This window comes from Phascolarctos cinereus, unplaced genomic scaffold (assembly GCF_003287225.1).
Source record: "Phascolarctos cinereus isolate Bilbo 61053 unplaced genomic scaffold, phaCin_HiC Scaffold_9;HRSCAF=440, whole genome shotgun sequence".
NCBI lineage: Eukaryota > Metazoa > Chordata > Mammalia > Diprotodontia > Phascolarctidae > Phascolarctos > Phascolarctos cinereus.
Window position 1 is genome coordinate 141,448,148 of NW_027556402.1, and position 15,462 is coordinate 141,463,609.

At 35.5% G+C, this 15,462-nt stretch overlaps 1 pseudogene; it reads left to right on the forward strand.

The window, feature by feature from the left end:
* The window catches only part of LOC110217461 (zinc finger protein 217 pseudogene), a 35,515-nt pseudogene extending 20,258 nt beyond the window's left edge, over positions 1 to 15,257 (forward strand).
* The last annotated feature ends 205 nt before the right edge of the window (positions 15,258 to 15,462 follow it).

A 15,462-nucleotide genomic window follows, 5' to 3' on the forward strand; every position in this document is an offset into this window, starting at 1 on the left:
GATTCCGCCACTGGCTGTGGGCCAAGAATTCAGGAAGCAGCTACCCTGCTGCCACCCCGGGGATGCACCAGGGCTGGGGCTGGACCATGCTCCTCTCTCACCCAGGTCCAACAAACATTTCCTACTGATGTTGTCTTTGGCATTTGCAGGATCAGAAGTTTGGAAACCACCACAGCTGCCTGTGATTCAGTCTCCGGAGGCCTGCTTTGGGTTTGCTGGGGTCCTGTCTTTGCCTGTGAGGCCCATGCTGAACTGTGCTTTTCTCCTAGCCCAGCGCAATAGACCTTTGCTATCAACCATCCAGGTTGACTAGGGCTGGAAATTTGTTTCACTCTTTTTGTGGATTCTGCTGCCCTATAATGGGTTTAGAGTCATTTTTTACAGGTATTTGGATGGGTTTGGGGGAGAGCTCAAGGAGTCACTGCTTTTACTACACCAGCTTGGCTCCACCTAACTCACTAATTTTGACTTGGTTGTTGTCAACACTAGGCCAATCTTAATCACCATAAATAAATCTGAAAATATAAAAGGAGACAGTAGACCTGAAACAACAAATTAGAAAAGAGAAACAGAGTCTAACACTGACCTTTGCCAAAGGTACTTATGTTTACCCACCAGACAAAATAAATGCCTCTTTTTTCTTTTCTTTTTTTCTTTCTTTTTCTTTCCTATTCATTCTTTTTTTTTTTTTTTGCTAATGCTTTTAGAGAAAGGTAGTTAGAAAGAACAATATGGTTCTGTGATTATATTGCTATATCTTGTTTCTTACTTCAGGTTATTATGGCTTGAGTCAGGAATATGAATATTCTCAAGTTGCATACTAAAGAAGCCATAATTTACTAATGTATTGGTTATGAAGCCTCTCTACTTAGTACAGAGAATAAGCTTTCCTCTGCCTACTATTACATATATTATTTATCCTTGAGTGATTCCTGAATTAATGACAGGAATATTTGTAAGAAAAATGTCAATAATATGTGTAATAGGGATGTAATTGTAGTGGCTGTTTCATGTAAATGACAAGCTAATAAATGAAAAGTTCCTTTTGGCATCTTTCTTCATCTAAGGATTTTCATTTCTTTTCAAAAGGGAGCTTCTGTGTGAAGCATTCCCCAATTCAATTTAATTCCAAAAGCATTTAATGAGCACATGCTATGTGTCAGACACTGTACTAGGCACTAGGGATATAACAACAGAAATGAAAAGAGACATTTTTTTCCTAAGCTTGCATTTTACTGAAAAGAATGCAGTGCAAAAGTCCACTTGCACCCTTTCAAAGTGATGTTCCAGAATACTGGGAGGATTACTGAAGTATTTACTAATTTGAAGCCCCCAAATAAACTCCAGCTGTCAGGTAATACCTGACTTATGAAGGGTTGTTCTTAAAGGAATGGCTAGACTGAACAGTTTCTTCACATTCCATCTATTCATTTAAATCTTATCGTTATGAACTTCATTTTATGCTGGCCATTCCACACTACTACCAGCAGATTGTGTTTTCTCAATGGGAATTTTATACACACACACACACACACACACACTCACACACACACACACACACATATACATATTCATGCATACCTACCTACCTACCTACATACATGTATATTCCCAAATCATCTTGGACCTCTATTAAAACATTCCAGCAATGAGAAATGCTTCCTTTAAGGTAAGGACTTCTCTGTGAATAGAAGTGTTAACAGGCTGTGCCTGGATGAAAATTAGTGCTATAGAAATGATTGCAGACTTGGATGGAGTTTGAAAGTAGATTATCTCAAGTCTGTTCTAACTCAAAACAAGAGTCTGAGTTGGCAAAAATTCAAGACCATTTACCCAACAATAACTAAAGAGTTTACTCCATTAGAAGCATGTTGAATACATTGAATACAGACACTTCGCTTTTTTATAGCTCTTGAAAAATTTTTTAAAACCACTAAACATATATCCTCACATTTGAAACTCACAAAATGCTATGACATACCAATAAAAAGCTTTTATTCTTCTTCTACAGGTGAGAAAATTAAGAACAAATAGTCAAGTGACTTGCTCAAAGTCATATAGCTTAAAACTGGAAGAGCCAAGACTAAATCAAAAGTCTTGCAACTCTAGGTTGCCCCATTGATTGACGGTCATCCAGAATTGCTGTTGTACAAATTTTCTGGTGAAGAAACAGGTAACCCTGCTTCATCTATGGCAGTTAATGGCATTATTTGAGCAAACCTAGTGCTATTGAAATAGACGTCTACATGGTACTAACTGTGTGTTGAATATAAGCACACTTTCAGGCATGCCATTATTCTTGCCCCTATAGTGTAGTGAAACAAAAAAAAAATTAATAATGATTCCAATTGCTTTCAAAATGATAAACAACAAATGTAAGAGGGGATAAAAAACCCCAGCAGAAATCAACCTTCCATTTCTCAGCATGGCACCTTCTTGATTTGGGCACAGCTGCTGCTGCAGGCACAGCCCATTACAAATGCAAGCACTAGTCATTTTTTTTGCTACAAATAATATTTTCATTAATTTTAACATCCCTTAGGAATACATAGCATTGTACCAGATTCCCATCTTCTCTGGCTCCAGGAAAGCATTGCCTAGATCTGCAAAGGATGAGAACTCAGTACCCTAATAATCATTGGCTTAGATGTCTGAGTACAATGACAGGGTAACTGACACCTCATAATGTTGAGTGACTGATTTACATGTTCTGAATGAAAAATCCTCTTTTCATAAGAATGAAATAAACATCTCACCACTCTTTCTATCTTTGACCCATTTTTTTTTTGCTTTCTTTCCAGGCTATCTAAAATCTTTCCCTTATTTACTTCTTTGGGGGTAAGGAATTTAAGGTTTCTTCCCTCAATGTTTCCATATGTCGAATTTTCTCTTTCTTGTTGCTGTCATTGTCTTCCTTTCTCTCTGTCTTTTTCTCTGTCTGTCTTCCGGCCTCCATTTCTCTGCATGTATCTGTCTTTCTCTGTCTCTGTTTTGCTTTCTCTATCACTCTGTCTCTGTCTTTCTCACACACACATATACACACAATACACGTTAGGGAATGAATCACGTAGTAGCAAAGTTAATCCTCTTTAACCATTCAAATGCATTGTATTTACTGAAACGACTATTGATAGCGGCACAAAAAAAATGAGGACAACTGAAAGATGTTGAAGTTCAAAGGACATTTCTAACCGCATGGATTTTGTGGCTTTTAAGAGGCACCAGTAGTAATACTCTCTTATCAGAGTGATGCCTTTGAAGCATTCAGAAGAGTAATTGAAGAGTTGTAAATAGAGGTTAAGCACTCTCCCATGAGTTTCCTTTCAGCAAACAGTCTCTCACGATATCCTTCAGGACAAGATGAGTGGAGAGATAGAGGGTGGTACACTTAGGTGATTCACAGCCACTGAACAATCAGAGCAAAAGAGTATGGCTTCACAGAGCAGTGGTACCTTGGAGGGCAGTCTCTAATACAGTCACCAATAACTATTGTTGATCCTGTCTACTGTACACTTTTTTTTCCAACACCTGGAAGAAGGCATAGATTACAGTAATGGCTTACTTTATATAGTGTTTAAACATTTGGAAATAAGTTTACATACAATATCTAAACTGGGATTTCATATCAACCTTACGATGTAGGTCATACCAGTAAGCTTACTTTTTGCCCTTTCACAGATGAGAAATATGAGGCTCTGAGAGATGAACTAATTTTCCTTTGGTGCCAAAGTGAGTAAATATCAGAAGCTGGGTTTTCTTGCCTCCAATTCTAATGTTCTAGTATTTGAATATTATTGGGCTGAGAAAAGTGGTTAATCAAGACAATTGGATGACAGAGATGAGATCAAAACAGCAGCAATGACTGAACAATAATACCAACAACATTAACAACAACAATGGAATGGTAGCTAACTTGAACATGTTTAACATAAGGCTAACTTGAGCGCATTAGTTCACCTTCCTTGCTCTCTGTTCCCTCATCTGTTAAATGAATGTTGCAACTCAAATATCTCAAAGGTTCTTTATAGTTCTAAATCTACAATGCTATAATCCTGCACAGAAAAAACGGTAGGGATGAGAAAATACTGAGCTTATTTTTAACAAACAGTGGAAGGAAGGAGGAAAAGAGACAGGGTTAGACAACATGATGCTAAGGGGAACAAGATACAGGGTTTCCTGGTTGAGTCATATTTAGAATATGATGTTCAGTTCTGGGTGCTATATCTTAGGGGAAAAAAAATGGCAATCTTAAGTGCATCCAAAAAAGGCAGCTGTTAAGAGACTGAAAACAATAACATAAGAGCATCAGTTGGAAAAAAAACTGGAGATCTATAGCTTAAAATAATAAATATAGTTAAGCTAATATAATATTAAGAGAATGACCTCAAGAAAGAGAGAAAGCAACAACAAGAGGATCAAGCAAAAGAATGAATTATGGTTGGCCTGGAAATGATAAGACCTATGGGATGGAAGGGGAACATGATAACTTCTTACAAATATCTGAACCTTATGCATGTTCTTTTGTCTCCATAGGGCAGGTCCAGGAGGAATGGGTTGAAAATAAAAAGGGATAAAATACTTCCTAACAACCAGAGCTGTCTAAAATCTGAAAGAAGTGGTTGTCTCAAGAGATGGTGGTTTACCCTCCCAACCCACGGAGATCTTGAAGCCCATCCCTTCCAATCTCAGTTCTGATCCTATAATTCTGAGGTTACATATTTTAGAAGGTATATTTCACCATTAATAAGACCATTATCAGCTTAGTAGAGTGGAAAGACTACTGTATTATTGATTGGAACATGTGATTTCCAGTTCTGGCTCTGTGCAATGATTTTAAATGATTTGGTCCAAATCGACAAATGTTATTAAGCACACAGATAGATTTATTAGGCCTGTTATGTGCTAGGGTGATCACATGTCTTGGAGAAGGTACTATCCTTTCCATCATAGAGCTTTAAGTCTAGTAGAAAGATATAAGGCATATACAAGAAATCTAATGTACAATGTAATACCTGACCCCTTCTGATAGAACCTTGGGGACAAACAAGGCTCAAGAACAGGTCCATGACCTATTATGTTAAGGAAACTTAAAGAGAGGGGACTGGCAATGTAGGGAATAGAGAATGGGATGGAGTAAAAATGATCTGCTGCTTGTAGCGCCTGCTCTCACTCTTTTCTATTTTGTCAGGCATGCAGCGAGTAGGTAATTTGCTTCCCTAGCGGGGAAGCTTATTGGGACTTGCCTAGTAACGAAAGGACAAAGATAGAGTGGGCACTTCATTTCACCACTCATTTATAAAATGGGGATAATCATATTTGTTCTATTTTCTCTCTCAGAAGGTTGTTAGGAAGAAATTGTTTGTAAATCATAAAAGGGCTACCTAATGGGGATCTATTGCTATTGCAACGTTTTTAAGTGCAGTGTTGATTTCTAAAGATTACTGTTCTCTCCTCCACAGATGTGTTATTTATATTTTTCAAGTTGAAATGTTATTATGTGAATATTATCGATTCAGGACATTAGAGGCGCTTTATTGCTCATATTTTCTTCCTTCATTAGTCTAAAAAGTAGATCTTTGTACCCTGAGAAGAAAGACATTATTTTCTTTTTGAAATATTTATTATTTTTTAGTTTTCAACATTCACCTTTACAAGATTTTGAGTTTCAAATTTTCTTCTCCTCCTTCACCTCCCCCTTCCTCAAGACAATGTGCCATCTAGTACAGTCCATGTATGTACAATCATATTAAAACATATTTCCACACTAGTCATGGTTTAAAGAAGAATCAAAACCAAAAAGAACAACCATGAGAAAGAAAAAAAAAAGAAAAGTAGTATGTTTCAATCTGCATTCAGACTCCATATTTCTTTCTATAGATGTGGATAGCATTTTCCATCATGAGCCTTTTGAAATTGTCTTAGATCATTGCAGAAAGACATTATTTCCAAATAATTAATTTTTTCATTATCCAAAGTCATATGAGGACTCCTGTCAAATGTCTGTCTGAAAACTAAACGTTATGCTTTAGTCTTGTGATTATTTTAACAATAAAATCTCATAATTACACAGTATCAAATAGTTTACAAAGCACCACCATGATTCAAGAATACAAGCGGAGCTTATAAAAGAGCTTCTCTGTGGGAAGGGTCTACCAAGACACACAGATTAGTTTTCTTTTGTGAGGGAGCTTCACCAATAGGTGAAAAATTACCCTTTTTCAATGGGGAGACATCTATCTGTAAAGTACACCAAGATTTCTATGATCTCATAAGGTTTCTTCACTATTTTAATCTTCTAGTTTATGTGTTTGAGACACATGGTTAAAGTACCAGTGTAGCAACATAAGTAACATTTCATGATATTCGAAGCAAATAAGGTCACAATGTTATCCTCCAAAAGGAGCAGACGGAGAATCATATAACCAAGAAAAATCACAGCCAGAAAGAAATACCAACAGAGCCAGCATTCAAGAGCAATGAAAAATGAAGAACATGAGCAACTACTAAGTAAGCTGTGCTAGCCCAGCTGCAAGACATCTGAATAAAATCGCACGGGAAGCAGTTCTTTTTTCTTTGTGTGTTGTTGTCTTCTCTTTTCCTTTTCTCCCCCCAAACCACAAACTATGGAATGTAAGGGACTACATTAAAGTATTTTGGTACAGCATCTGTTAAACCTATTCCCACATCAACTTCTGTAATCATGACTGTTCTTTGAGGCACATAGGAATATCAAAATGAGATAAAAATCCAGTCATGGTATTATGGAGCCAAGTGACCTATGCTAATTCTACTTTGTTCAAAACTATGCAGGTGGCTGTGAGACATAATAAGATCCAGGCCACATATGGGACAGGATAGCTTCAATTAAAATACTCATGCTTTCTAGGCTATGAATCCACTGTTTTGTACTTTGCTAAGGTGCTTATGTATATACATATTATATATACATAATGTATACATTATGTATACATAACATACATGTATATTACATGATGGAAGGGAAGGGAGGAAGGGCACTGTAACCAGTACCTGCTTTATTTACTGGTCTCAATGAATTGCTAGCAAATAAGTTCTCAGCCCCACCTGTTATAAACATCAATCATCACCAGAGGGCACTCTGGATTAACTACCAAGCCCCCTGTGCCTCTCCCAAGCTTCTAGAGCAGACTCTAAATTGTATTCCTTTCTCTGGATGTTAATGTTTTGTTTGTTTGTTTGTTTTGTTTGTTTGTTTGTTTGTTTTTCCCTCTATGTGGGATAAGGTTGCCATTTCCATCAATAAGATCATGGCTCCACCCCCATTTAATTTTTAGCTCTTCTCTACTTCCTTTTGCCCAACTCCAATACCTTACTATGCATGGTATTTTAAAAAACCTGTAATTAGGCATAATGACCTAAGCCTGACTCAGGCCAGTTCCCTTTTCCTTTAGGTCCTCAAAACTGCAACAAAATACACTACTTTGTAGGCCATCCACTATTTATAAAATAAAGTTTGCTTAAGCATAACAAAGAGGTGCTGCCAGTAATACTGAGTTGTTTTATACCCATGGAAACCTCTCTTTTTATAAATCCTCCATCTCTCATGAAAGCTTGTTCCCATGTCTTCTAGGCACCCAATGACTTTATGCTGCTTCTCTGATGTCTACTGCCATTTTCACCTCAAAACCGAATTAATTACAAGTAATCCATGTTTTCCATAAATTCATGTGTTATCTATGATTTTATATAGTTCATTAATAGAATTAAATGGCATAGGGTTAAAAACAGAATCCTTCCATTAGACTTTCCATTAGATATTTCTTTTCCTGCTAAGCATGTCAAATTCAGCAGGACAATTCCAAAGAAGAAAGAAAGGGAATCCTCACCTGAAACTAAAGACATATCATTTGAATTGGAAGAAAAGTAAGCATAAATCAAGATTAGTACTTTATTTGGTTCAATGTTATCTGTGAAACACCAAGATCCAATTAGCTAAGGGAAATTAAAAGACTGGCACTTGGATCAGATTTTCAAAAAAAGTTCAGGTAAGGTTAGTTACTACAGCATGCATACCACCAGAAAACACTTTATATAGTTGTAATCAGCATGTTTCAAGATGTTTCACAAAGAATACATACCACACACACACACACACACACACACACACACACACACACAACTATGGCCAGAATATATGCATTTTTGCTTTTTTTTTCTTTTTATTTTTTGGTATTGTTTGTATTTTTAATAGTGACTTAAAATGATTTTTTTAATTTCCATTTATGGAAAGGAGTTATGGGGCATTAGAGAAATTCAAAAGTTGCAAACTTTGCTTTACTATTAAAAACACAATAATAATAAGTGCCATCAGTATGGCATAGTAGATAGAGTGTTTGACTGAATCAGGAAGACCAAGGTTCAAATACTGCCTTTGACATTTTTTTATTGTATAAAAAGGGACAAGTTATTCAAGCTCTCTTAACCTCAGGGAACACTCCTTGTCACTGTCTCTGTTTCTACCTATTCCCCTTCCTCTCTTGCTCATTTGAACTTGTAATTTTAACTATGTTGGGAAATTATAGAGTTGATAGTAACATAGTAACTCTCTCCGCATGAGTCAGTTTAGCAACTTGTATACACCTTTAATTTTGAGACTTAAGTGAGGCACTGAGAGTTTTTGGTGACATGTTCATCATCACATTTTTCTAAGACTCTAAATTATCTGATTTCATGAAAGAACTGATATTTTCATGATTTAGATACTACATTTTATTTAAGACTACTTTATTTAACCTTAATTCCGCGCAGGCTGGTGCTGTATGCCTTATTGTTCCCATTCAAAGATAAGGAAGTTGAGTCTCCATGAGGTTGATTGACTTTCCTATGGTCTCATACCTATTAAGTGTCAAGGGCAAGATTTGGCCTCATCTTCCTGATTCTAACTGTAGCATCCTTCTATTACATGAACCTTTGTTTCATTGTTACAAAGACATTTTCATCAGAGAAAGGAAATTGATTGAGGACATATAGGACATATGAAAAGTTTAAGACAAAGGGGCAGCTATGTGGCGCAGTGGATAAAGCACCGGCCCTTAAGTCAGGAGGACCTGAGTTCAGATTTGACCTCAGACCAAACACTTGACAAGTACTAGCTGTGTGACCTTGGGCAAGTCACTTAGACCCATTGACTCACTAAAAGAAAAAAAAGTTTAAGATAAAACACTGACAGAATCATATGGACAAGTGCAAGAAGTAAGTCATTTATTGATTTGCTAAAAAAAATTTCTAAGATTCACTAAATGTGGTTAATCCAAAGGATAATCTTATATGTGTCAGATACCCAACACACAAACTCAATACTTCAGATCATTTACAACCTTGCTATTACCAATCTTAATCTACTCAGGTCAGAGAAAAAGTTGAATAATTTGTGATAACAACAATAACATTTTAGAAGAAAAACTGGAAGCTGCAACTCAGAATTATTACCTGAGATCACAAATTATGGCGTTGGCTCATATATCATTGAGAATTATGCTTAGAACAAACTTCTTCCACAGATTATAATTCATGACTGCCTAAATGAATCAAAGGAGAATTGCATTTTTGTGAGGACCTTAAAAATATATTCATCACCATGACTTTCATTTACCAGATGAGTTTTAAATGATATAGTTAATTTGTCATTTATTTGGCTTACTTTTATTGCTATACTGGTTTATTTAATTATTGTTATAACAGTATTGGTTTCAAATTGTTTTAGAGTTACTGAGATATAATGCTTAGAATTTATTTAATGGAACAAGTAAACAATAAAAAGTATGGATATATTAATAAAGACAAAGTAATGTGATAGGTATTACATAAGATCCCAAGCATACATAAGATATCCTTGCCCTTGGGGAGCTTAAAATCTAGTAGGGATTTGAGATGGATTCTCAACTTTAACAATTGGACTTTAATGAGGCCATAACAAAAATATAAATAATTATTTGAAAATTTGAAGAATAAAAGATCATTTATAATTTTGGAAATTGGTGATGTTTAATTGGAAGTAACAACACTTGAACTGAACTTAAGTAATATGTAGGATAACAGGTGGACTTTGGGGTAACAAACAAAAGGGCATAGTAAGAAATTAAATTTAGCAAAACAGAGTACATGAAGTGAAGTAGTCTGAGTAAAGATAGGTTGAAAGTAAAACAATCAAAGCCTTGCATGTCTGGCTAATCAGCAAACCACTTAACGATTTTAGGCAAATAGAATGGTTCTATATTAATATGAAAATGTATGAATATATGAAGCATCTGAGATTTCATCAGTGTAGGGAATTCGCAGTGTGAAAACTATCTCTTCATGAAGGAAGGTCATGTAGTAAGTATTTAGAGGCACATTTTGAATCCAAGTTTTCCTGGCTATAAGCCTAATAGTGCATTCACTATAGAGTGCTTCCATTGTGTGATGAAAATAAATTTATAAATATGTGTAGGAAAACATTTTAATTTATGGAATCTGGGTAGATTTAAATATATATATATATATATATATATATATATATATATATATATATACACATATATATACACACATACATGTATATAACATATAATGTATATATATATATATACAATATATATAATGTATATATATTATATATTATATACATGTTGGTGTGTGTGCATGTGTGTGTGTGTGTATATATATATAAGCCTAGAAGGTATGCTAACTCTTAATTGTAATTTTTCTTACTAATATTTCTTAAGCTGTGTTCTTTGGGACTGTATGTGTATGTATCTATGAATATACATACAAATATGCATAATCTTAAGGAAAGAATTATATCTATACCAATCTACATGTAGGCAGATAAATTCCTTTAGTATTATACACACATACATACACACACGCACACATATGTGTATGCCTATAATAGTGTATATCTACTATCTCCTCCACTTACCTTCTGTTTTTCCTTTCTTCTCTTCTCTCCCAAATCATGACTGTCAGATTATGAAACTCTAACAGGCAGGAGCAATGTCTGATCTGTACAGGGAATGTGCAAATAATCAAGGAAAGAAGCCTAGGAGAGAAGGTGGGAGTTTCTGTGACTTATCAAAGAACCCTAAAATGCCTTTACTGATTTTCATGCTGATGTGGCATTAATATTCAATGGAAAGATCATGGAATTTAAAGCCAGAGATTTGGCATGATATCCCAGTTCTACATCTCTAACTTTGTGGCTTTGGACATGCTGTTTAATCTCTTGAGGCCTTAGAGAAAGCTTGAGGAATAGTGTGGATTTCATGCATGGAATATGTGTAATTAATTCAGTCTTAAGAGGAATACGGCAGCAGGCATCCGGGAAGCAACATAAAGTCATTGGGTGCCTAGAAGACAAAGGAGAAAGCTTTCATGAGAGGTGGAAGGGTTATAAAAACAGATTTCCATGTAAAATTTGGCTTAATTCACAATTTTGTCAAGGAGCAAACCACTGATAACTGTGGTGAGTATACAAAAAGCTTGCTGTTACTGGAAGCATCTCAGAGGACATTGGAAAATTTGTAAGTCCTAGGAAAGCATTTAGTTTAATGGAAATTTTTTTCTTTTAAGTATAAAATCTTCCTACCCCTACAAATGTCTGACCCCAAAATTACAAACTACAAGACATACATTTGCATAGATTCCAGTGATAATTACTAAATAGATAATGTAAAGAAACATATTTAAATTAGTCAGCCACTATTATTCTTTACTACCAGTAGAAGCATGAGTCATATTTCTAAGTAAATGTACTTTAATGCTGAATTGCCCTGCAGAGTAGGCATCCAAATTCAATTTCCTGCCAAATTACTTATTAGGACCAGCATCAGAACAACATCATAACAATGGTGTCCTGATTGGCAAGCGAGCATAAATTTGCCTCCAACCATGCTTGACATCCTATTCATCAACAATTCAGGCCTAACAAGGCATTTTGTCTTGATATCTTCCCTTCCATCTTATATCCAGATACATCCCTTACCTCTTGCTCTGGGAAAAGTAGTCAGGAAAGACTGTAATGCTTGACTGCTCTATGTCTCTAGTCTCTATGCAAAACTTCCTTTCTATGGCTTCAGTCCATCTTTTCTTTAAAATCTAAGTTCTTTAAAAAAAGGAGCTGTTTTATATGAGCATTTATATCAGCAGAACCCAGTGCAGTTCTAACCACAGAATTTTTTCATTCATTCCTTCATATAATGAGTGTGGTCTAAATACTAAACATTTCCTCCTTCAGAGGAGTTACTAATCTGCAGAGATGAAGGGGATTTCCATAACAAGAACATCTTACACTGGGGAAGTCATAACAATATCTGAATATTATTATTGATCAAAAGTGAAAAAATAATTGAATTAATTTTAATGAGGATGTAGAGGAGGAGACAAATTACAAAGGGGTGCCTAGACTTTAGATTGGCCTTGCTCTGCATTTCTATGGGGCCTATGGTATGAAATCCAAACCTGTGGAAGGCTGAATTTGAGAGCACAGAGAACAGAGCTAATTGAAGATATCCTTATGGTAAAATTGTTATAACATGATTAAAATGGCATTTTTAGGGTCTAACTTGGTGCTACTACTAGATTCAATTTTGTCAAACAATTCCTCTTTATGTCCAACTCACTTATCATGAATGTCTAAGCCCTGAATCAACTTGAGTTTTATCTCTGAGTCCCTGTGGCTTCTACAGCCATTGGAATGTCAACGTGACCCCATGTACCCTCCCATTTAATATCTATTTAGATGAGCGGGGTATCAGGATTTGATTCACAGATAAACTTAATAAATGCAGTTGCCAGTATGCCATTTATCAGTAAAGTGGTTTGGTCCATTTAAAGAATAATTAGAATTCTGTGTTAATACCCCATTAGTACAAATACTAGAAGATCACAATTTTATGTGACTAAAATGCAATTCTCCTTTTCCACTGTTCAAATTATTCAGTTATGATTCCAGAAGGTAGAATAAGCCACTGAGAATAGAACATGGAAAATTGAGGGCTGTGGCTAATAGGGAAGATAAGACATCTCTGTAGGTAGCATTTAATTTGTATTTCTAATGGTTTCTTTGACTCTTAAATCAAATTCCTTTGCCTGTCAGAGGGAAGAAAGAATAGAGAATGGCTCCAGTGAGCTATCTCAAGGACAAGAAGGCAACTCAGTGCTGAAAGATCTAATCTGAGTCATATTAAAAATTAAATGACATCAACAACAAATCTCTTACCTTTCATGTTCCCTCATATGTAATGAGGGGATAAACAGAATGTATTTGATTAAATATAAAATTATTTCTTAGAATCCAAGCTCTAAATACCAAATTAAAGTATTCAATTTCTAAACTTGAGACCAAACCCAACACCTGAAAAAATTAAGAAACCTGCAAAATGCCTTGCTGAGTTAGATCCATTTAATACATATCAAGCATGGCAGTTGGCTACCAAAGGCAAAGTTGCTATTGGCCATGGAGAAGTGAAAGAACCTGGACAAGAAGGAAGTACAGACAATGATTCATGTTCAGATAAAGAAGAACTTGGAGAGATTTGGAACGCCAATAAAAGCCATACTGAAAGTACTGGGAAGTCCAAAACAAATAAAAACAGTTGTGCAGGAATTGGCCTTTCACAAGACAAAGAAAAGATTAAACACACTAGTGGTGAAGTGTCTTCAATGGATGTGGATCCCAAATTAACACATAATAAAGAAAAACCAACACATTGCTCTGAGTGTGACAAGGTTTTTTTGAACATACCATCAGCTAGTCCTTCATTCAAGAGCTCATAAAAGAGAAAGGAGAACTGATGCTGAATCTCCAACTTCTATTGAGGGAAGGCAACACAGAACATATTCTCCAGATTTAGCCACAGCTCTAGATGAAAATAGAACAATGGATCGAGTGGAAGGTGGTTCTGAAGATGGATCAGAAGATAGACTTTCTGAAGTGCTTCATTTAGATAAAAATGAAGATGGCTTGGAAAGAGGAAAAATTAAACATCTTGCTTCATTCAGAGAGTGTAGCTATTGCGGAAAGTATTTCCATTCAAATTATTACCTCAATATTCATCTCAGAACTCATACAGGTGAAAAACCATACAAATGTGAATTTTGTGAATATGGTGCACCTCAGAAAACCTCTCTGAGGTATCATTTAGAGAGACATCACAAGGACAAGCAAATTGATATTACCACTGAAGTAAAGAATGATGGCAAAAACTCACTACTGAGTCAGGAAACTGAAGATGTGCTATTAACAACTAATGGTGCTCAAGCCAAAAATTTGAAAAGGTTTTTTGATGGAGCCAAAGATACTAAAGGCTGTACACCTGCAAAACAACATAAAGAAATGCCTTCTGCCTTTCAAAATGTTTTGGGTAGTGTACATTCAAACATAAGCAAGGATACTCAGGATTCCAGTAAAAATACAGTTGATGACAGTGCTAATAAAATGAACAAAAGTGTAGTCACTCCGTACTTGGACAAATTAAAAAAGAAATCATTAATTGAGTCTCAGGCAAACAGCCCTATATATATATACATATATATATGTATATATGTTATAGTATATATATATATATATATACTATATGTATATATATATATACTATATGTATATATATATATATATATATATATGTTATAGTAGACAAGAGAAACATCTGTTAAAAGGAACAATGGCTCAATTTTAGAAGAAATCCCCTCCCCCCACTATTAAATGCCTCACAATTATATGGAATGAGATACAATATGAATCAAATCGCATGTTCTCAAATATTACATTAACATAGCAATGACCTCACTCAACATTCTTAGATTCTACGTTGGGTGTTGGTGGTTTATTTTGTCACAAGATATACAAAGAGATTTTACAGTATTATGACATTTTGTTCTATGTACCCTTTTTTTGTTTTATTTGATAAATAGGTTAAACTTCTGTATCCATGATACAAAGAAGATCTGAGTTAAGTATAAGTAAAAGAGTGTAGTTGCCTAGGGATACAGAGAGATCCGTGGACATCATAGACAAAGTAAAGATGGCAGGTGGGGGAAAGAGAGGTGGTAAAGGTGAGCCAACAGGATTACATTCCACTTGCCTCTGATATGAGTGTTCAGACAATTAGAGTTCATTCTTTAAGCTTCTGTCTTCAGTGTGTGGTTTTTTTTTTTGCTTTTTTTTTTTTATAGTGAATGGAATGCTACGCTGGACGCAGGAAGACCTTAGTCCAAATTCATCCTCAGGCAGTTACTAGCTGTGTGACCCTGGGAGAGTGGCCTAACCTTGTTTTCCTCAGTTTCTTTGGCTGTAAAATAGTCTGGAGAAGGAAATGTCAAACCAATCCAATATCTTTTCCAAGAAAACCCCAAATGGGGTCACAAAGAGTAAAACAAAGGATTGACTAAACAACAATAAATGAGTTCACAGCTCTCTAGGAGCAGTTAGGTGGCATGGTGGAC